Source organism: Lissotriton vulgaris, chromosome 5, assembly GCF_964263255.1.
Source record: "Lissotriton vulgaris chromosome 5, aLisVul1.2, whole genome shotgun sequence".
NCBI classification, from domain to species: Eukaryota; Metazoa; Chordata; class Amphibia; order Caudata; family Salamandridae; genus Lissotriton; species Lissotriton vulgaris.
The window spans coordinates 1905845923-1905867762 of NC_141693.1; positions in this window are offsets into that span (position 1 = coordinate 1905845923).

A 21840-nucleotide genomic window follows, 5' to 3' on the forward strand; every position below is an offset into this window, starting at 1 on the left:
GTAGAGGACTTTTCGCACGCTGGTTAATACTCAGACTTACTCCATATCCATTTACGCTCCAACCACTATATGGTTGCCTCTCGTCTTTCGGAATAGTCTCTACTGCATTAGTCCCTTGAATCATGTCGACTATGCCTCTAGCTATAGGACTATTCTTCGGATTATCTCTCGGTGAACGTAAGGGGTCAACACTGTGGGCATATATGAACATGGTTCTGTAAGCTCGGATCGAACCATTCAAACTAAAGGGCAAGACCAAATAAGGAATTCCTTTATCGGCTGTATGAGGCATTAAACCACAAATCCAGCAGTTCGTTGTATTGATCACTAACTGATGCTGATGTAAAAGCTGTATGAAGGAATTATTAGCGAACTCCTTACGTCTGACTACCTCATATTCAGGCAAAGGGTGGAAAGAATGAGAGGAAATAGTAGGTGAAGGTGTAGATTGCACAGTGGACTTAGACGTCACTTTAAAAACAAATGCTACATAACCAATTATGAAAATTACGAAACTCAGTAGTAAAAGTATGCATGGTATCAAAAAACATTTCTTCGACATTATTTTGCAAATGCGTTTTCTAAAAGTCAGTGTCTGCACAGGTCTCTCCAACTCAAAGAAATCCATCCTAAAATAAAGTTTTTTTTTTTTGTTTTTTTTTCTGGTGCAAAACATTTATTCAGTACTTGTCAGGATTACACAGCGTCACGCCCATAACCCGGAGGCTGGCCGCTATTTAATCATTTCTAGAATACAATTGTAAGCATACATATAACAATGCGAATAAGTGCCCGCCAATCAGCAGCATCAAAGTGACAAGTGCAGCATCCACATAGCCAAGTCAAAGTGTTCCGCATTTTTAAACATTTTTTTTGGTTAACATTAACATGTGCAATAACATGGTGCTCTCGGGGGGGGGGGGGGGCATGCAGGCCAGCTGCCGCTGCAGATATATTAGTCCGCGCTAGATGATCAATAGGGATTGTCTTGGGTCCACAGTTGTAGTTATAGTGTGGTTCAATACCCAAAGTAAACAAGCCGGGAGTCGTTAGGGCTGCTTCCTTGTAGCATGGGCCATCCATAGCCAAGGCAAACCAATGCGGTGGGGGGGGGGGGGAAGGGGGGGAGAAATTACAAGAACAGGCTTCTCTCCAGACCTTATAAGGGCGGCTCAGACCACAACTTCCGGCCCTCCACTCAGACACCAGTGACCCTCACTGCAACGTCATAGTGTCACCACATCAGTCATCGCCATCCTCTGGGGGGTCAGTTATTAAATAGCAGTGCAAGGGGGCCCAAATGTCAGTGGGTCTAGAAGTGGGCGGTAGCAGCTCGGAATAAGTATGTAATTGTTCTTGGCAGTACACCATGTCGCTCATCCATTCCTTAAACTTGGGTGCCCTTCCTCTCCCCCATCTACAGGCCACTCTGCGCTTAGCCAGGAGCATAGCTAATGCCACATATTTGCGGTGGGCAGCTTGGAGAGGCTCAACATACCCCAGTAATGCCACCAAAGGGGACGGGTCCACCGACATGTGTATCATTTTGGACAGTGCCTGGAAAATCTGATTCCAATAGCGGTTCACCTCTTCACACCCCCATGCTAGGTGAAGAAAGTCAGCCCCGGGAGTCTTACATCTGTCACATGAGTCTGTAGTTCTGAGCTGAAATCTGTGTAGGCGCACTGGTGTGTGATAAGATCTGTGGAGGAACTTGTAGTGTATTATCCTGTACCGGCTGTTAGATGAAATGCGTTCGGTCTGTTGTAGGCAAAACTCCCATTGTTTGTCCGTAAGGGTCATGGCTAGATCCTGATCCCATTTGCCCCTGGCTGGTAGAGCGGTGTAAGTCATGTTGGCACGAATGGATCTATATAGTGTGGACACCAGTTTAATGGGATTGTCGTGGGTTAGCATGGACTGCAGGGGAAGAAGCACTGGGGGTTCGTGTGGGAAGTCAGGTGTAATGGCCTTCAGTCCGTGCCGTAGCCTGATGTAGTAGAATAGCTCCAGGGGTGTTGGCTGTATATTCTCATAAAGCTGGTCTTTGGCTCGAAACGTGCCATTACAGTACAGGTTCCCCCAAGAAGTCACATGGATTTTTTTTAACATTTTTTGAAAGCCAGCCTCTTGTAGGAGTGGGAGCTGTGGGTGGTATGTTAGTGGCAGCAAGGGGGCATAAAGGAATTGTAAGTCGAGCTTCAGAGTGATAGAGTTCCACGCCGTCACAGTACTGGCCACTGTGTTAGGCGTTTTATCTCTGCCTTCAATCCGAGAAAAGAACGCATCTTCAATGGGGGTCGGGTGGGCAAGCCAGTGCTCAGCCGCCAGTTGTGGCATGTATCTCTGCTGACGCACCCAAAAGTACGCATAATGGGCCTGAGCGGCCCGGTAGTAAAGTTCAAAATCCGGGATACCGAAGCCACCCTGTGAGTACGGTCTAATAATTATGTCCCACTTGAGTCTGGGCGCTTTTCCACCCCACACCAGTCGGAGCATCTCCGAGCGTAGCAGCCGAAAAAAATAGGTTCCGGGATGAAACGGTATGTTCAGGAAGAGATATAACAGCTGAGGGAGGATTACCATTTTCACTAGTGAGGCTCTACCGGCCATGGAGAGAGGAAGCGTGATCCACCTGGAGATATTGTCACTTATCTTATCCATCACAGTGCCGTAATTGGCGCGCATCAGTGCCTCCCTATCTCTCTCCACCCGAATGCCCAGGTATTTAAAGTCACCTTCACACCAAGCCAGAGGAAATTCCAGCGGGAATTGACGTGTCGAGGTCGTTAGGGGGAAGATACATGACTTGTTCCAGTTAATTTGGACTCCCGAAAGAGCGCCAAATCGAATAAACTCCCTGAGGATTGGATGTAAGTTGTCCCCTGGGTGTCGGACGTATAGAGTGATATCATCCGCATACATAGAGACAAGAATCTGTCTCTGAAAACAGCGCAATGCACTATCACGATGGTGCTGACGTAATTTAGCAGCCAGGGGCTCCGTGGCGATGGCAAACAGGATCGGGGAAAGGGGGCAACCCTGCCTAGTTCCACGAGAGATTGGAAACTCCGGGGACAGCTTCCCATTAATGAGTACTCTGGCTGTTGGTTGCGTGTACAATAATCGCACCCAGGAGAGAAATATAGGCGGAAAGCCCATGCGTTCGAGCACCTTAAATACATAGTCCCACTCCAGCGAGTCAAACGCCTTGGTGGCGTCTAGAAAAACGGCTGCTATCGGGAGGTCCTCATGGACCGAATCGTAGACCGAAAAGAAAGTACGGAGGTTGTGGGACGTCGCCCTGCCAGGGACAAATCCGGATTGATCCGGCAATATCAGATCAGGCAATAGAAGGCTGATGCGCGTTGCAATTAGTTTGGCAAGGATTTTCACGTCACAGTTCAATAAGGATAAGGGTCGATAGGAGTCACAGCTGTTAGCAGGTTTACCGGGCTTTAGTAGGGACGTAATCAGGGCAGTTCTCATGGAGGCAGGAAGGTGGCCTACCTCCAGCGCGTCTTCATATACTTCCCTGAGCACTGGCGCCATGAAGTCAATAAGTGTCTTATAAAATTCAATAGGGATGCCATCCAACCCTGTGGCCTTACCCGATTTCATGTGGATGATGGCCTCCCTGACTTCATCCAGTTCAAACGGGGCGCCCAGAAACGCTCTTTGTGCATCGCTCAGCCACCCCAAAGACACATCTGCTAAATAGTCGTCCAGTGTCAGTTCGCTGGTCCTGGTAGTGGAGTACAACGTGCCATAGTGTCGCACAAACTCATTTAGGATTAGTGTGGTGTCTCTGAGTACCAGCCCTTCAGCGGTCTCAAGTTCCAGTACGACGGTCGGTGAGCGCATGAGTCTGACCGTTGTTGCTAGAGCCTTCCCAGGTCTTTCACCCTCCCCATATCTTCTAGCCACCCAATACTTGTTTCTAAATTTAACTTCCCGAGTTGCTTCCTCGGAGTACTCGGACAGCTTCTCCCGGATGAGAGCGAGGGTCGAGCTATCCGGGCATGCCCTGAGGCGTTCTTCAGCACCCCGCAGGTCAGATTCCAGAGTGCGCAGCCTATTCAATATGCTCCTAAGCACCCCAGAGCCCTTCGAGATACAGAGACCTCGGAGTGTGGCCTTAAAGGCGTCCCATATGGTTTCGATATCTTGGACAGAGTCCTTGTTACGTTTGAAGAAGTCCAAACATTCTTCCCGGAGTTCCTCCTGGAACTCTGAGTCTAACAACATTGAGGGTTGCATACGCCACGCCGCAGCTGGAGGGCCTAATTCAGAGTCTCGTAACGCAATAATGACCGGGGAGTGATCTGAGTATGTCCTGGGGAGGTGTGAAGCGTGAACCAGTGTTGCATACAGCTGCGAGGTAAGAAGGAAATAATCAAGCCTTGCCCATGACTTTGCCTGTGCCGTGAAATGTGTATCCTCCGCCTTTGGCCCGCAGTGCGAACGCCAGGCATCTATGAGGTTATTGCTATCCATAGTCGCCCTAAGGACCTCACGTCCGTTCGTGTAGTGGTGGGGGGCGGGGTGTGACCTATCAAGGGGGGGTGCAAGGTGGTATTGAAGTCTCCTCCCCATATGAGGTGTTGTGGTCCTGTCTCAACTATCGCAGCCCACAAGTCAGTGAAATACTGTGGGTCATCGGTATTAGGCCCGTAGCAGCATGCAAGTGTCACCGCCAGGCGTCCCAGCCTCCCCCATAGCAAGCAATATCTCCCCTGAGGGTCAGTTTTGGAGCCGGCCGGCTGAAAGGGCGTGTTTCTTTCGATCAGAATCGCCGTGCCCCGCGCATATGAGGAGTAATTGGCAAAAATTGAGTGTGAAGCCCATCTACGACCAAAGGCGCCAAGTCTATGAGGCGCAATATGCGTTTCCTGTAGGAAAGCAATGTGGATGTTGTGGCGATCAAGATAACTCAGCACTTGCCTCCTTTTCCTATGGTCCCCCAGCCCCCTTACATTCCAAGTAATGACATTCAATAGTGTGTCCCCCATGTATAATCTCGTGTGTATGAAGTCAGGACTATCCCGCGCAGACTTGCGCTGGCATCACCAGCGGTGGAGTGGGCATAGCGAACTCGCACCTGTTCATTTACGCCAATAAGGGACCAGAAGCTAGGCCTGGAAGGAGCCCTTTCATCACACTCTTCGTGTCTCACTTGTAAACAGTGTCCACCACTCAAATCCGGTCCATCCAGCCCCCGGACCCAACCCAATTGCCCCCCATGAAGGAAGCGTAGCTCATTTAGAACACCAAATGCACATGTTAGAAATCGAAACCCAACAGTTCCCCAAACTCGTCCCTCCACCCGTGTCCCCCCAGAGCGTCCCAACCAATATACAAGACCCGCATTAAGAAAAACAGTTACCAAAAACCAACCATGGAGGACGGGCCGAATCAGCTCCACTAAAGGCCTCAGTACCCATCCTATCACATCCCAACCCATCGGGACATCATCCCACCACCCCCCACCCTCTGAAGCGTCCCCAACTCGCCAGTACCTCACGCCCACCCCCCACCCACACATCCAGCAAACCAATGAACAACCAACAAAAATTAAAGGTAAACAAGAGTCAATGTCATTGGGGAACACCCAGTAGGGGTCAGCTGAGGTGCACATTCTACCACCCCTAGTCCTCCCACTCCGTACAAGGCTACCCTCAGTGTCTTCTCTCGGAGTCGAGAGGGAGGAAGGGGGGTGGGGGCCTGGCATACATTACCACCTGCATTCCAGCACCCGTCCAAGCATCCCAGGGGCAGCCTCAGCGACTGATGAGAAGAATAGTACCCCTTGTGCAGTGAGGGCATGAGAATAGTTCCAAGTAAGCGAGGAGTCAAAAGTCATACATAGCCCTTCGGCAATTATTCGGGGTCCGAAGCATGCTGGTCCTCGGCGTCTACAGGACGTTTATTCCGTTTCGGCAAAGTTTTAATGTAGTCATCGACCTGTTGGGGGTTGAGAAAAAAATTTTGTGTGCCCTGATGGGTGACTCGCAATTTGGCCGGATACAAAAGGGCATAGTCAATGTTCAGGTCTCTGAGTTTCCTTTTGACCATAAGAAATTTCCGCCGCTGCTCTTGAACCATCGGGGTAAAGTCAGGGTAGATGGAGAAGGACACGCCATCATACGTGAGATTCCGGTTCGTCCGGGCTGCTCGTAGTGCCGCATCGCGGTCACGGTAGTTTAGCAAGCGCGCAATTATGGGTCGCGGCGGGGCTCCAGGCTTAGGCTGAGGTCCCAGGGAGCGGTGAGCACGCTCCACAATAAATTGGCTCGAAAGGGCCTCCGCCCCCACTGCCGCGGTAAGCAGTCTCTCAATGTACAACTCCATCCTTCCCGTGTTTGTGGACTCTGGAACCCCCGTGACGGGAATGTTGTTCCGCCGGCTTCTCGCTTCTAACTCCTCATTTTTGGCGGCGATCAGTCTCAGCACATTATCCATCCGAGCAAGGCGGGAGTCGTGCGCCGCCGTGGCGTCATCGTTTTCAGATATCCGGCGCTCCACCTCACTAATACATTCTTCGTGCACATCCATCTTTTGGACTATACCGTCCATTCTAGATGAAAGTCTGTCCACTTTGTCCACCACCGTTGCGAAGCCCTGGCGCATCTCCTGCATCATGGCAGCCATATCCAGGGCCGGAGGGGTCGATGTCGTGGCCTCTGATGTCGGGCTCCGGGGCTGCGAAGCCTCTCCTGCGTGTCTTGTCGTCTTTTTCTGCAACGCGGGCTCAAATTGCAGCCTGGGTTGGCGACTGTCTGGTTTCCCCATTGCAGCAATGGGAAGCAACGCGGCACCGCGCCGCAGCGTTGTTTTCGCGGCTGCTGGGGAGAAGCGAGTGTAGAGGGGGTGTTGTACTTATATAATGACTGTAGGTAGTGGCTCCTTTGCCCCAAACGTGGCGCCAGGCAGAAGCGCAGCAGGAGACCCCAAGGCGATCCCCTACGAGGGGAAGTGTCAGGCAAGCGTGTGGAGGCACCTCGGGGGTAGGGCACAGGAGTACCAGCCAGCCCGCAGTGGCCCGAGGCTGCCGCCAGTATCACCAAGCCAGCGGTGCCTTCAGTCCGTTCAATATGTAGAGCAAGGGAGAGTCTTCAGGCTGTGTACAGTAGGGCCACGATCTAGCCCCCAGCAGCCCCGGGCCCACAGCTGGCGAGCTCCAGCAGTGCAATATGGCGCCAAGCGAGTGCACTCACCGCGACTGGAGGCGACAGTGTCACAGCACCACTCAGGGCGGCGTGGCGGCAACTCTGCTGCAAATGAGGTGCCAGGCAGCGAGGGGGGGCGGGGGGGTGCAGTGAGGCGGGGGTCAGTGCTGAAGAAGATCGGACCCCATTGAGGAAGAGCAGGAGATCAGCAGGGACATAGCGCCAAGTAGATCCACATCAATGCGCTAGACCGTGTGTATAGATAGTCCATTCAAATGGCGGCATAAAGCAAACAATGAGGCTGAATATGGCAGCAGGATGGCAGTCCGCCGGCGTCTCGGGCCTCCGCAGGGGAGCGCAGCCAGTCGTAAATGGCGCCGAAATAGCGCGCCAAGCACAGCACCGGCGGGGGCTCCAAGCTGTGTGAAAGCAGTGGGTGGCACCGCACCACCCCTGCCCCAGCGCCGCAAGCACCCCTCTCACCTCGTATCTTCCAAGCCTCCGTCCGGTGCCGGTCCTATCGGCCGTAAATCAGTGCCGGGGGCCTACTTGCCTCGTGGCGATCCCCGGGCTCAGGTAGATCCAGTAGCCGGTTGCAGGCACCGGCGGGACAAGCCACTCGCCGGCCTGGAGACCCACAGCGCACAGCTCCGGCGTCCAAGGGGGTAGAGCCACCAAACTTTCGCCGAGTGTACTGGGCCCCACGCTGCTCCTCCGTGTGGATTTTCGGGCGGGTGGGTGCAGTGGAAGTAGGATAAATACTGGATAGTTATGCCAGGCTGCTGGAGCCTCACGCAAGTGCGGCCATTCAGCAAGTGCGCCCTCTAGCGCCCCCATCCTAAAATAAAGTTGCTGCCCGCGGTGGTTGGTTGATTCTGCTTGAGAGTGCCTCTGCTATACCCAGGAAGGCTGCCCCGGACCAACAGAATCCAAGACCTAGTGTCTCAGACTTACACTCCCAAGACTGGTAGCAACCACGACCCTAGCAGCAGGAACCGGATGGCAGTTCAGAAAAAACAAAAATACGTAGATCCTTGGTGGAGAGTTAACCTGCAAACATAAAAAAATCAACTTTATTAACTTTATTTGTCCTTAGTTCTCGATCTCAAATTGTATCTGTCTCTTCCAGGTAACTCTTGATCGGCAAACAAAAGATGAGGCTCGGTAGTGTCCAACCGCTCTGCAGGAGGTATTGCTGCTTGCAAAAGACGATCGCTCTCCAATTCTGAATTAGTCCCAATCAAACGAGCATCACTGAACGTAACAAATTTCGGAACTGTCTCCATTTCTGAATCTGCAAGACCATCCTGAACCCACTTGTCGTACGGCAAAGGTAAGGGTGCTTTCTTCGTGTGGGAGCCGTGAATCCAGTGGTGTTCCCCACGAACTCGCACCGCAGATCTCATCGACAACAGGACCTGGTAGGGTCCAGTCCAACGGGGTTGGTTGTTTTTAGTACGTTGAAAGTTCCTCACAAAAATCCAGGAAACAGGTTCGATAATGTGACCTGGATCTTCTGCAGCTTGTGGAAGAGAGTTGTGCACCTGTTGGCGTAAAACACTCATTTTAGTTGTTAATTCGCGCAAGTAATCAAGCAAAACAGGGTACTCAAGGTCGCTAAATCTCGTTGGTCTTGGTACGCCCCAAATATTCGCCGGTCGACCAAACACAACCTCATACGGACTCACACCCATTCGCGAGTGCACAGTAATCCGGGTGGACAAAAGTGCTAAAGGCAAAGCATCTGGCCATTGTAAACCAGTGCTCTCTTGAATTTTGGCCAATTTTAACTTCAAAGTGCCATTATAGCACTCGACTAAACCAGCTGATTGGGGATGATTTGCAGCATGAAATTTCTGCTTGATCCCGAGACCATCACACACTCTCTTCATCACTCGTCCCACAATCACTTCCGTTATCACTCCAAATGAGTCTCGGCAATCCAAACCTAGGGAAAAATTCTTTTATCAGAGCTTTGGCAGTGGACAAAGCAGTGTTTTCCTTAAGGGGGTAAGCTTCTACCCATCTAGAAAAAGAGCAAACAACTACCAACACATACTTCAAGTTGTTGCATCTTTCCATATGGATAAAATCTAGCTGCAAAGCCTCAAACGGATACGTAGGAGGAGCAAAATGACCAGCTGGTGTTGGAGTTCCCTTGCCAGAATAATGCATCAAACACACCATACAATTCTTGACCAAGTTCTCTGCACATCTGGGTATTCCTGCATTCTGCTAAACCGGAGCCAACAACTTGCAAATCCCTTTCACACTAATGTGTGCCAATCCATGTGCCATTGTAACAACTGGAAGCACATACGCGTTTGGCAGCAACCATCTTTGATGTTCGGACAAATCAGTCCAACAACCATTCGAATCCAACCTACCCTTACTCTCTCTCCATTCATCCAACTCTTTCTCCGTAGCCTCACTCTGGATAATCTTCACGCTCTCAATGGTGTCTTCACACATGCCTTTCTCCGGAACCCATCTTGCTGGTCCCACAACATACATTCGACTCGTCACATTCCTAGCATTTTCTTTCGCAACCTCATCCGCAAACGCATTACCACGACCAACATCATCTGTGATCTTTCTATGAGCACTACATTTCAAAATCGCGATCTGCAAAGGTAACGTAAGAGATTCAAGAAGTTCATTCACCAGTTGCCCATGCTGGATTTTCGTCCCATGCGATGTCAAAAATCCACGTTCACGCCACAATCGTCCAAAACTATGGGCCACTTCAAACGCATACTGGCTGTCAGTATATACATTCACTCTTTTCCCTTTCGCCAACACACATGCTCTCGTAAGTGCAATCAATTCCGCCGCTTGAGCAGAATTATACGGAATACGTGCAGCTTCGACAACTGTATATAAAGTCGTCACGGCATATGCTGCAGTGGTATCGCCATTTGGTAATTTAAAACACGAGCCGTCAACCCACAAGGCATCATTGCAATCAGGAAGAGGAGTATCTCTCAGATCTATCCTCCCTTTCGTCTCTTCTTCAGTTCTCAAGAAACAATCGTGTTGCTCTTCGCTATCATCGTCTGTCGCAAGCGAAATTGGCAACAATGTAGCCGGGTTTAGGGTATTGCACCTCTTAATGTGCACATGGCTTGCTAACAACGTAAGCTCATACCCTGACAACCGAGCACTAGTCAAGTGCTGTGTCTTCGTCCGATTCAACAAGGTATCCACTGCATGTGGAACCATAACCACTAGCGTATTATCCATAACCAAACCAGCAGATTGTCGAATCGAAACAGCCGCTGCTGCAGTTGCTCTCAAGCAACTCGGCAACGCTCTAGCCACAGGATCTAAAGTTGACGAAAAGTACGCACATGGGCGTTGCTTCCCGCCAAATTGTTGGGTCAAAACCGACAATGCACATCCTTCTCTTTCATGGACATACAATGTGAAAGGCTTACTGTAGTCGGGAGTACCCAACACAGGAGCCGAACACAACGCATTACGTAGTTCAGAGAAACTCTTTTGGCATTCCTCAGTCCAAGGAATCGGAGTTGGAGTAACCTTAACCGTAAGAGCTATCAAAGGTTTCGCTAAAAGAGAAAAATTTGGGATCCACTGTCTACAGTATGACGTAATACCCAAAAACGCACGTACTTCTCTCTGTGACGTAGGGACACTCATTTTCGCAATGGTCTGGATTCTTTCTGGGGTCAGTTTCCTCCCCTCCTTCGATAAGAGGTGACCTAGACATGTAACTTCTTGGCGACAGAATTGTAGTTTGGAAAGAGAAACTTTATGATGACATTCAGACAAATGAGACAACAAGGACACAGTGGCATCCTTACATATCTCTTCAGTATCGGCAGCGACCAACAAATCGTCAACATACTGGATAAGGGCCGCACCGTCAGGTAAGGCCAACAAGTCAAGTTGCGTCTTCAGAGCTTGACTATAAATCGATGGACTCTCGCAATAACCTTGAGGAGCGCGCTTAAAGCGGAAACTTCGTCCTCCTAAAGAGAATCCAAAGATATCTCTACTCTCTATGGCAATCGGGATGCTGAAGAAAGCATTCTTCAAATCAATCACCGAAAACCAGGTAGCAGAAGCTGGAATCAGTGTCAGTAACACAGTAATGTCGGGTACAACAGGGAATTGCTGAACAACGATCTTGTTCACTTCACGGAGATCAATAACAAACCTATATACAGGAGGCTGAGAAGAATCAGTTCTCTTTAGAACGGGCAAAACCGGACTATTGCACACATTACCTCGAGTCTCTTCAATAATGCCTTTGTCAATCAGATCATAAATGATCGCTAAAAGCGCTCGTTCACCATCGCTTGAAATACGATATTGCGGAATGCGCGGTAACTGAGCATTGGCCTTCAACGTCACAACATATGGAGGAATGTCTAACAGGCCCACATCATTTGGACCCGTAGCCCACAGCGAATCTGGTAGAGAAGACAATTCAGGTGGAAGACAATCTTTCGAAACATATATCGGAGAAATCACATTCTCACCTAAGGTAAGATGTACTCCAGACGGAGAACAGTACAAAGTCGCATATAATCTCTTCAACAAGTCAAGGCCTAGTAAGTTCTCATTACAACCTGTTGTCAAAAGAAGGGGTGCTTCAAACCTACGAGGACCAACAGAAAGAGGCAATGGAACGGAAATCGGATTCATAACGGGGGCGCCAGAAAAACCTATAGAAACATTATTTAAGCCAGACAAAGGTGCGCCAGGGAGTTTCGAATGCATAATAGAACTCTTCGTAGCACCAGTGTCTAGCAGAAAAGGCTCTGACACACCTGATGCAATCACTTCCACATAAGGTCCACTCTGATCTACCGGAACTGAAACAACTCCCTCTCTTTGTCCATGGCTGTCCTAATAATCATTACCTTGCTCTCCATCGCGTTCAACATAGTAATCATCTACGTAGTACTGTGTAGACCTACCAGAAGAATTCTGCTGTTGATCAAAACTGTTAATTGAATTTTGCGGAGGCAAAGGGCGCGCGTTCTGTCCGCGACCTCTACCTCTAGGCGCTTGTTGAGCACCTCTACCTCTAACGCCAGGAGCACCATTTGCACGTTGCAACAAAACTGGACAACTATTCTTGTAATGACCTTCTTCTCTACAATATGCACACTGATTAGGCCCATATTGAACACGCTGTTGTTGAGGAGTCTCGTCTCTTTGCGAGTTCCTCGAATACTGTTGAGGCTGCTGATAGTCACGCTGATTACTAACACGAGGTGGATAAGCTTGTTGTAGAAGAACCTTAGTCTTCAATTCCTTAATCTTCTTATCCGCTTTCTCTAACTCATCCTTACGCCTATTCTCGTAGTACTGAGCCGTAGCAAGAATCTGCGCCAAAGTAGAAACAGGCCAAGAACTCTCTGAATCCTTCAACTTAGTACACAACTCAGGAAGAAGATTGTGCACGAATTTATCAACAAACAATCTCTGGCCACCTTATGTAGCCATATCCTGACCACTATGATCTACAAACGTTTCCTCGAAACGCGAGAAAAAGTCCGAAACAGACTCTTCTTTCTTCTGCTTACAGGCTGACAATTTGTCCCAATTCACACGGACTTCAGGCATTAAAGTCTTCATGAAAGTAATAATCCTACCAGGAAGTTCAGTAATAACATCTTGAGGCTTAGCACCTCCCACTTGTCTATCATTTGCTGCAGCGAGATTCACCCACGAATCGCCCAATTCATGATCATGATCTGTATCACGAATGACATTCCAAATGGACTGTGGAACAACATTCCCAAACAGCATATCTATGTCCGCCAAATTCATGACACACGAACTCACAGTTTGCGCAAGTTCTTTATAATACCCCGCAGGATTCTTTCGCGGATCTGGTAAAGTCTGCTTAAGCGCTAGAACTTCTGCTCGCTTCCATGGTACATGTACCCACACTCGCTGGAAATGAGCTAAAACAGGTGGAGCAGCTATAGGATCAGCGGGTCTCCATACTGGAGGAACCTCTCGCATCGGATATTGACGCGCATGTCTCCTAACTGACGAATCTGGCTCAAACAACTGTTCAATAGGAACATCGCTACGGAGCAACAGTAACGTTGATACCGCTTTCTCAACATTGGGTAGACTCACAATCGTTCCTTTGGCAAACTCCGAACGCAATCGGGACAATTCTACAAGAACTCTACCCACTTCGTCCATCCATTGTTCATGGAGGAATGCACACATGAGTTCAAAAAAGTAACGCTGCTTTGGTGCTTCCCATTGTCGGAAAACATCCATAATACCTTCTAGATCATACTGGAACTTATACGTCACCCATCTACGTGTCATATGGTCTAGAACCACTCGCTCATCTATATCGGGCAATTGACTACGCAATTGTCTACGCTCATTCATGGGAGACATACCCATTTATCCCAAAATAGGAGTTAGGAAATTAGAAAAGGCAGCGGTCATCCGCTGTCTAGGAGAAGGAACAGTCGGAAGGACAAGAGGAGACAAAACAGTAGTAGTAGGATCCATAGTCGGAACAGGCATAGAGACAGCAGTAGTAGAAGGAGGCAAAGTGGGCAACCGTTGAGAAGGCTGCGCATTAGGAACAACAACCAACGGAGGAGCTGGCTGTGGAGGAATAACAGGAGGCAAAGCAATAGGAGCTTGCACGGCCACAATAGGCTGTGGTGGTGCTGTAGCATTCTGCATATAAGGTGGTGGTGAATTTAGCAAATGCGACATCAAAGGGTCTTTCACAAGATCCTTTTTGTCTTTCTGCTCTTTAGCTGGCAAGACTGGGTAGCATCTGTCTACCGCTAACTTCCTCAATCTAAGCATCTGCTCACTGTCTCTTTCTTCTTCATCATTTCTGTACGCAACGGCGGCTTTCACCATTGACATACCCTTTCTATTCTTCTTCGCTAACTTAATGTCTTACTGCTTGGCTTCCTTGCGCCATATGCGGAAAGAGTCAAACATCGCCGGCCGGACTTTCTTCTTAAACAACTTCACTTCAAGATTATCTAAGACTTCTGTCTCAAAACTACCATAACGGGGCCACTGTAGGACACCGTCATTCTTCATATATTTTACCCAAATCTCATTATAGCTAATAGGACCTACTCCATGCTTTATGTACAACTCGTATGTAGGAGTTCCGATCGGAGGAACCGGACACGAATCCTCTAACCGGGAATCCCTCATAGTACCACAACTAAACAAATTCCTAAGACTGCTAAAACCAGGCATCTTGCTCACTAGTCTAGCTTCAAACAACAAGGGTAATCTAAAATCGATAAGCTCGTGAATACACGAATCCCTTGGCTTTGGGGCCTGCAGGTACCAAATCAAAGCTATCCACTAAAGGATACAAAACAAACTAAGAACTAGGAGACGCTCCCTTTATACTTAACTGAGTTGTCGATGGCTTCACCAGAAGACCCGTCAATCGTCTCGCTCTACAAACGTCTAAGGCTCCAAAACAGGGCAACAGTCAGGGCAGCAGTCCTTCGTAGCCGTCGGGACACGGGAAACCTCGCAGCAAAGACCTTCGGAACCACGTCGACATACAGGGGTCGCTGAAGTGGCTGGCAACCTCTGAAATTTTCACACGAAGCTCCCCACGAACCTCTGGCTTGGACCGGTACTGCTGAAGTCGCCCCACGTTGGGCGCCAAATGAGGTACTGGGTTTTCTCGGAACCAATACTACTACAATAACCCAGCGGTGTCAGGGCAACACCCATAGACCCCGGATTCCCCTGTCTTGGCAAACAGAGACACGGGATACTTCTCGATGACGTCAAAGACCAAAGTTTAATGGTTGCAACCAGGGACAGAGGTCTACGAAGTACACACGGGTAGTTCGAAAAAGACTGCACCATCTCAATGAACAAAACTCGGTCTTTTATGCCGAAAATTACGCTTCTGGCAACATCACAATTTACATTCAGTGCATACAAAACTAACCAATGAGCAAGTAGCATTTCAAAAAGTAGCGAATCACGACAGTCAAAGTTAATCCCACTTTCCGTTGTCCAGCCCACCAAAACGATCGCACATATGCTAGTTTCCTGTTCGATCAGGCCGGACAAACCCATCATAAAACCTTCAACCCAGATCGATGAACATGTTGTAAAGGAAAGGCAGAAACAGATGGAAAGGAGATAGAGGAGTGGGAACGGTGGGCCATAAAATCGGACCTCGTCCTGTTCTTTGATCTTTATCAGTGCAGCTGCGAACCAAGGAACTGGCTCAGCAGGATTCGCCCCAGGCGAGGAGTCAGTTTGGCCAGGTCAACCAGAAGTCAGCTAAGGCGTACGTGTCAATGACTCGTTCGGCCACAATCATAGGGCCTATGTTAGGGCAACCATACAAGATGGCTGCCACATTACAAAATGGAACCCGAGGGTTCAAACTAAATCCTCAAATGAAGAGTGTTCTCCTATATCGATTCATACGAAAACACTCAGACACGTTAGACTCGTCATTTGCGGTCTGCTGACACCAAGATCGTCCATTTCCGACAATCTTTATAAATCGGGTTTCCAAACTATCGAACCCAATTCGGGACCACGGAACCACAATGCACACTGCCTGACTTCAAAATGGCCCCTACACCCCCACCCACATGGCTAGGCCCTGGAACAGGCCTCAAAATGGTCCCCACCCACATGGCCAGGCCCTGGACCAGGCCCCAACAACACCCAAGAAATCAAAATACACACAAAGATCACCTTAATCCAATGCCATCCATGCCCTAAATGATGTTAAAATTCATGAGACCCCACAGAAAGACTTGGTCCATGCACCACTGAGTACCCCTGGGCATAATGGATGAAAGCAAGGCAGACTGGGTGCAGGCCTGTGGCACATGGCACACTGCACACTGCCCGGCTTCAAAATGGCCTCTAGACCCCCATCCACATGGCCAGGCCCTGGACCAGGCCTCAACAACACCTAAAAAATCGAAATACACAAAATAAACACCTCAATCCAATGCCATCCATGCCCTAGATTATGTTTAAATTCAAGAGACCCCACAGAAAGACTTGGTCCAAGCACCACTGAGTACCCCTGGGCATAATAGATGAAAGCAAGGCAGACTGGGTGCAGGCCTATGGCACAAAGCACACTGCATGGCTGCTTCACAATGGCCACTGGACCCCCAACCACATGGCCAGGCCCTGGACCAGGCCTCAAAATGGCCCCCACCCACATGGCCAGGTCCTGGACAAGGCCCCAACAACACCCAACAAATCGAAATACACATAACAATCACCTCAATCCAATGCCATCCATGCCCTAAATGATGTTTAAATTCATGCGACCCAACAGAAAGACTTGGACCATGCACCCATGACTAACCCTGGGCCTACTGGATACTGTGGCTACCCACAATATATTTTTTTAAAGTTGTGAAAAAGTTTATACATTGTAGTTGCAGCAACTGTAATGCCCCAAACAAACAACACCAACTTACTTGTAAAATCTCAAATCCAAAAGTGACCCAAACAAAAAGTCCTCAAATACAAATATCCAGCAGCAGCCACAAAGAGTAATCCTTCCAGGTCCAGATCCAAATGAAAAGTGACCAGGACATGGACAAAGCACTGGAAGGAGCCTGCTGGACAGGAACAGGAAGTTGGAGACTCTGGGGCACTTCCTTCCTCACCCCCACCCCAAAAATGGACTACTTGCACAAAAAAGTGCAGCCAAATGTCAATCTGAGGAGTTATTCTGATCCAAATCATCACTTTCAGAAGGTTTATGCTGCCAGCGATAGATTTCTTGTGCAGAATTGCAATTTTTGCGACTTCGGGAAAGCAAGCTGTTCAAATCTCCCGCCCGATGTCAGCTGCACGTCGCATCTATGTATTCGCTATTGTTTACTCTCGCGATATGTGGTCACGGGCCCTTATGATGTATTCGCATTCTCAAAGTCTCGCAGTGCAAGATGGCGGGACTCCATGACATACTTGCGGTCGAGAAGTCTTGCGCGATCATGCAGCCAGATCCAAAATGGCGCAGCGCACGCAAACCGGGAGGAAAACAACTCGGCGAACTCAGAATCACGGTAAGTCAACGCAGCACGCGCGAGATTGTATTTTTGAAATGCGAACAAGCAAAAAAAAATTGCCAACTCGTGAATTGCGAATTCTTTGGCAATTTTGCGTGATTTGCGGATTGCAAAATTGTCAAAAATTCGCAAATTCCACGAGCGGAACAAATTTTCAGGCCATACTTAATTAAGAGCTCAATATTCCCATATTATGCTTTATTGTACTGTGCAGCCAGTGGGCAAGGGTGAGAGATGCATTCACTTTGCACCATGGCACCACTGGTGTGCTACAGCCCTCTCTTTCATGGGCCTCACAGCAATTTTACAGAGCTGAGAGGCCTGCGAGAGGCCCTCCTTCCCATCGGCATCACAGCCATGGTTGGACACTCACAAGAGGAGGCACCCTCCTATGAAACAAGCAGCACTGGAACATGGCTATGAGGCCTATGGGTCCTCTCTCAGGGGGTATTGTTAACAATAGTGCCGCAGGTGCAGTGGCACAAGGGCTCTTTCTTGCATCACGGTCCATGGCAACATTACTATGTCACTGGTTCCTTCTCCCATGCACTGCACAGCCATGATCCAGAACTGCTGTGCAGCTCAAGCAATGCTCACCCTCCCATAGGCCTCACTGTCATCGTCCAATGCTGAGAGGCAGCACAGATTCATGAGTTCCATGCTTAGGGCAAGAGGCAACATCTGAAGGGCATAGCTATCAATAGTGTAGAAAGTGCAATGGGATCATGGTCTTGTGGGGTTATGTGTCTAATGCACCCAAATTTTGGCAGTATTTTACTGCTCAGTCAGTGACCAGAGGGTAGTGGGGAGTCACAATCTGCCTTGCTTGCACGACGGCTTGCCTGCTCTCCTACACCTTGCAGCCACGATCCTGTTCTGCGATGTCCAAATGCCATTCTCTCCCTTGGGCCTTATGTTTTTACTATATGTGTTGTGTTTTACAATTAACATATTTCTGGCGAGTAAAGAGCTACACACAAAAAAGATTGTCCTACGTCTCTTAGCATGTGCGAGTGGGATACTGGTGAGAGGATTTATGTTAAAACAAATTACGAACTATTAATGTCATCCTAAGGTAGCACAATAATGGCACAGAAAAATAAGGGAGCTTTTTGAAATTTGCAATTATATCCATGGTGTGAGAGGTTTTCTCTTGTGTCATTTTATATTTTGAATGATCCCGCCCCTCATTACCTCACAGGATCGCCCGCATTTATGAGGTAGAACTGGAAATTGTATCATGCACTCATCTGGATACACTCTTATTTAAAACGAGGAGTAAATATTATTCATCTTTGTGAGACCTGCACCTAGCTTTTCCATCCAATGTGACAAATGTAATCCATTTAATACAGCTTTAAAATGTTTGGACTGATTTCATGTGTTTATTTATCTTTTTGTCCATGTTACTGATAGCCATGTTAGGTCTCTTCAGGGATGCCAAATAAGATCAATAGTCCTGCGATGTCACTTTCAACGCTCCTCCACTAGGGTGGAGGAGCGTTGCCCCACTGCTTTCTCGCAGTGTGAGAAGCAGAAACACAAAATGCTAAAACTACCATTTTATGTTTCTGCTACTTGCACTGCGCGAAAGCAGAAGTGTTTGGTTGGGGGCGGGCAGGTCTGCTTTACGGCAGGGGAGGAATGTCTTACCCACTGCTAAGGGTCCTGACTATTTGGTTCGGCCCTCTGGGGCCACCCAAACCAGTCATGCACACTCTGGCCTTTCTCCATGTAGGCACCAATGCTCCCTACATGGAGAAAATGGCCTCCCCATAGGCGGCTGGCTGGTCGGCGTCCCACCCAATCACAATGCTGCCATTGCAGCGTTGTGATTGGCTATGGAGAGGGAGGCTGCCTGCTTCCTGTTCCTGCCAGAGGCAGGAAAGAAGGAGAGCAGGCCAGGAGCAGAGATGACAGTAAGTTTATTTTATTTTTAAATTACCCCCGCGCAAACCCCCGCGAGACCTCCCGCCGGCGAGTCATGCTGACCGCGACTGGATTTTACATGCAAATTAGAGGGGCCTCACATCTTCCCTTTCGCCCGGGGCCCCAGAAGTTCTAGGACCGGCCCTGGTCAGTTTTGTGGTGGCTCAATCTCCTTCTGAACCTGTGTTGCTCTGGACACCAGAGCTGGAATTTATTTGAAAACATCTTATTTAGATAAATGCGCTTTACGTAAAAAAAACAAGTACCAGGGGCATGTTCCATCTCTTGTAATGTGAAAGGCACAAAGAGGAGAGTGCGTCGGACAAATGACTGGCGAAAATATGTCTTCTCTGTCGGGCACCTTGAACAAATGCTTCATGTGGCGCTATTAAACAATAATACTTGCACTAACACCAGCAATTACAGTAGCAATAATATAAATAAAGGATGTGATGTGGTTATTACCGACATAAGCACTATCCCGTCACGATAGCTCAGTGAGTTAAATGTTCGCCCATAGAGTTCCATAATACTCTTGGTAAAACAAAGAACGGCTGCTCAAGGAATTTAGAAAACATGAGGGGGAGATGGAGGGACATCCAGCGACATGTGAGGAGGTGGGTGGGAGCAATTCTGTGGGCCAACTGAGCGCGAAGCGTAGCGCCAGCATTTCATGAGCAGCGCAGCCTGCTGCTTAGGAAAAGCATGTAATACTGAACAAGCCCGGGAAATGTGTGATAGCGGGCGCTGGTGCTAAAAGGAAGCTTAATGAGCCATGACAAGAGAGAGGAGGAAAGCCAGATGGTGCTTCTGTGAGAAGAGCGTTGGTGTAATGGTGTGCAAGTATTGTTAATATAAATATCTATATATATATATAAAAACGAAAGTATGTCTGTCTGTTTGTCCTTTATGCATTACTACACCATTCATCCGATCAGCATGAAACTTTGTGAAGTTGTTGAGTACACTCCTGTGAAGGTTTCTGGCAAAAAAAAAAAAACATTGTTAAAAGTTGTTGAGTACACTCCCGCAAAGGTTTCTGGCAAAAAAAAAAAGAAAAGAAAAATGTGTTAAATATCGCCCCCCCCGGTCCCCCAGGGCCCTCATTTATTTATTTATTTAGGTTTCTTGTAGAGCGCTAACAATCATCCCAAAAGGGATATCACGGCGCTAAGATTGCTAAAGTACGGGTGCAGTGGGCATTGTTGCTTGATTTACATAATCATTATCATAATCTTTCCAAAACTGAACGTTTACAGTTTCCGGTGCGACTCGCTTTTGCAATGACCATCAACAAAGCACAAGGACAATCGCTGCAAGTGTGTGGACTAGATTTGGAGAATCCGTGCTTCTCATATGGACAACTGTATGTGACCAGCTCACGCGTCGGAAAACCTTCGGATTTATTCGCGTACGCACCAGACGGAATAACAAAAAATTCCGTGTATCCACAAGCACTCAAATAAATGAACAGAATTAAAACAACACTTTAAAATGTTTTCCATATTAAAATGAATACGTTTCAATAAAAATGACACAATGTAAATTAAATGTTATCATAACAAGTTTCCTTGAATTTCCTTTCTTCTGAGATCGCAGCAACGCGCAACGGGTAAGCTAGTAAATATATATATATAAAAACGAATGTATGTCTGTCTGTTTGTCCTTTATGCATTACTACACCATTCATCCGATCGACAGAAAACTTTGGGAAGTTGTTGAGTACACTCCCGTGAAGGTTTCTGGCAACAAAAAAAGAATTTGTTAAATATCGTCCCCCTGGTCCCCCAGGGCCCTCATAATCTTTCCAATACTGAACGTTTACAGTTTCCGGTGCGACACGCTTTTGCAATGACCATCAACAAAGCACAAGGACAATCGCTGCAAGTGTGTGGACTAGATTTGGAGAATCCGTGCTTCTCACATGGACAATTGTATGTGGCCAGCTCACACGTCGGAAAACCTTCTGATTTATTCTTGTACGCACCAGACGATAAAAAAATTACTGTGTATCCACAAGCACTCGAATAAATAAATAGAATTAAAACAACACTTTAAAATGTTTTCCATATTAAAATGAATAAGTTTCAATAAAAAATGACACAATGTAAATTAAATGGTATCATAACAAGTTTCCATAAATTTTCTTTCTTCTGAGATCGCAGCAACGCGCGACGGGTAAGCTAGTATAATATAAATAAAGAATGTGATGTGGTTATTACTGACATAAGCACTATCCCGTCATGGTAGCTCAGTGAGTTAAATGTTCGCCCATAGAGAAATCTATCGCTGGCAACATAAACCGAATGAAAATGATGATTTGGATCAGAATAACTCCTCAGATTGACATTTGCTGAACACTTCAGCAAAGGCGAAGCCGACCAAAACCCCTGTGACTGGGATTTGAGTGGACATACCTATGGGGTGTGGATGGATAAGAGAACGTCTTTGGGTTACGAGGTGTGGCTGGTTGGCAGAAACAGCTCTATACATAGAAGAAGAAAAGAAATAGAATAAAGGTGAATGCATCTCAAAACAGATAGGAACAAGTGGGACAGAGTTCCGGATCTAGAATCTTACTACTGAGTGGTCAACTAATACACCAACCTTTTGCACTCACACTTCCTCGAAGGATTGTTCAGTAATAGATTTAATGAGGATGTGATACAACTTATAAT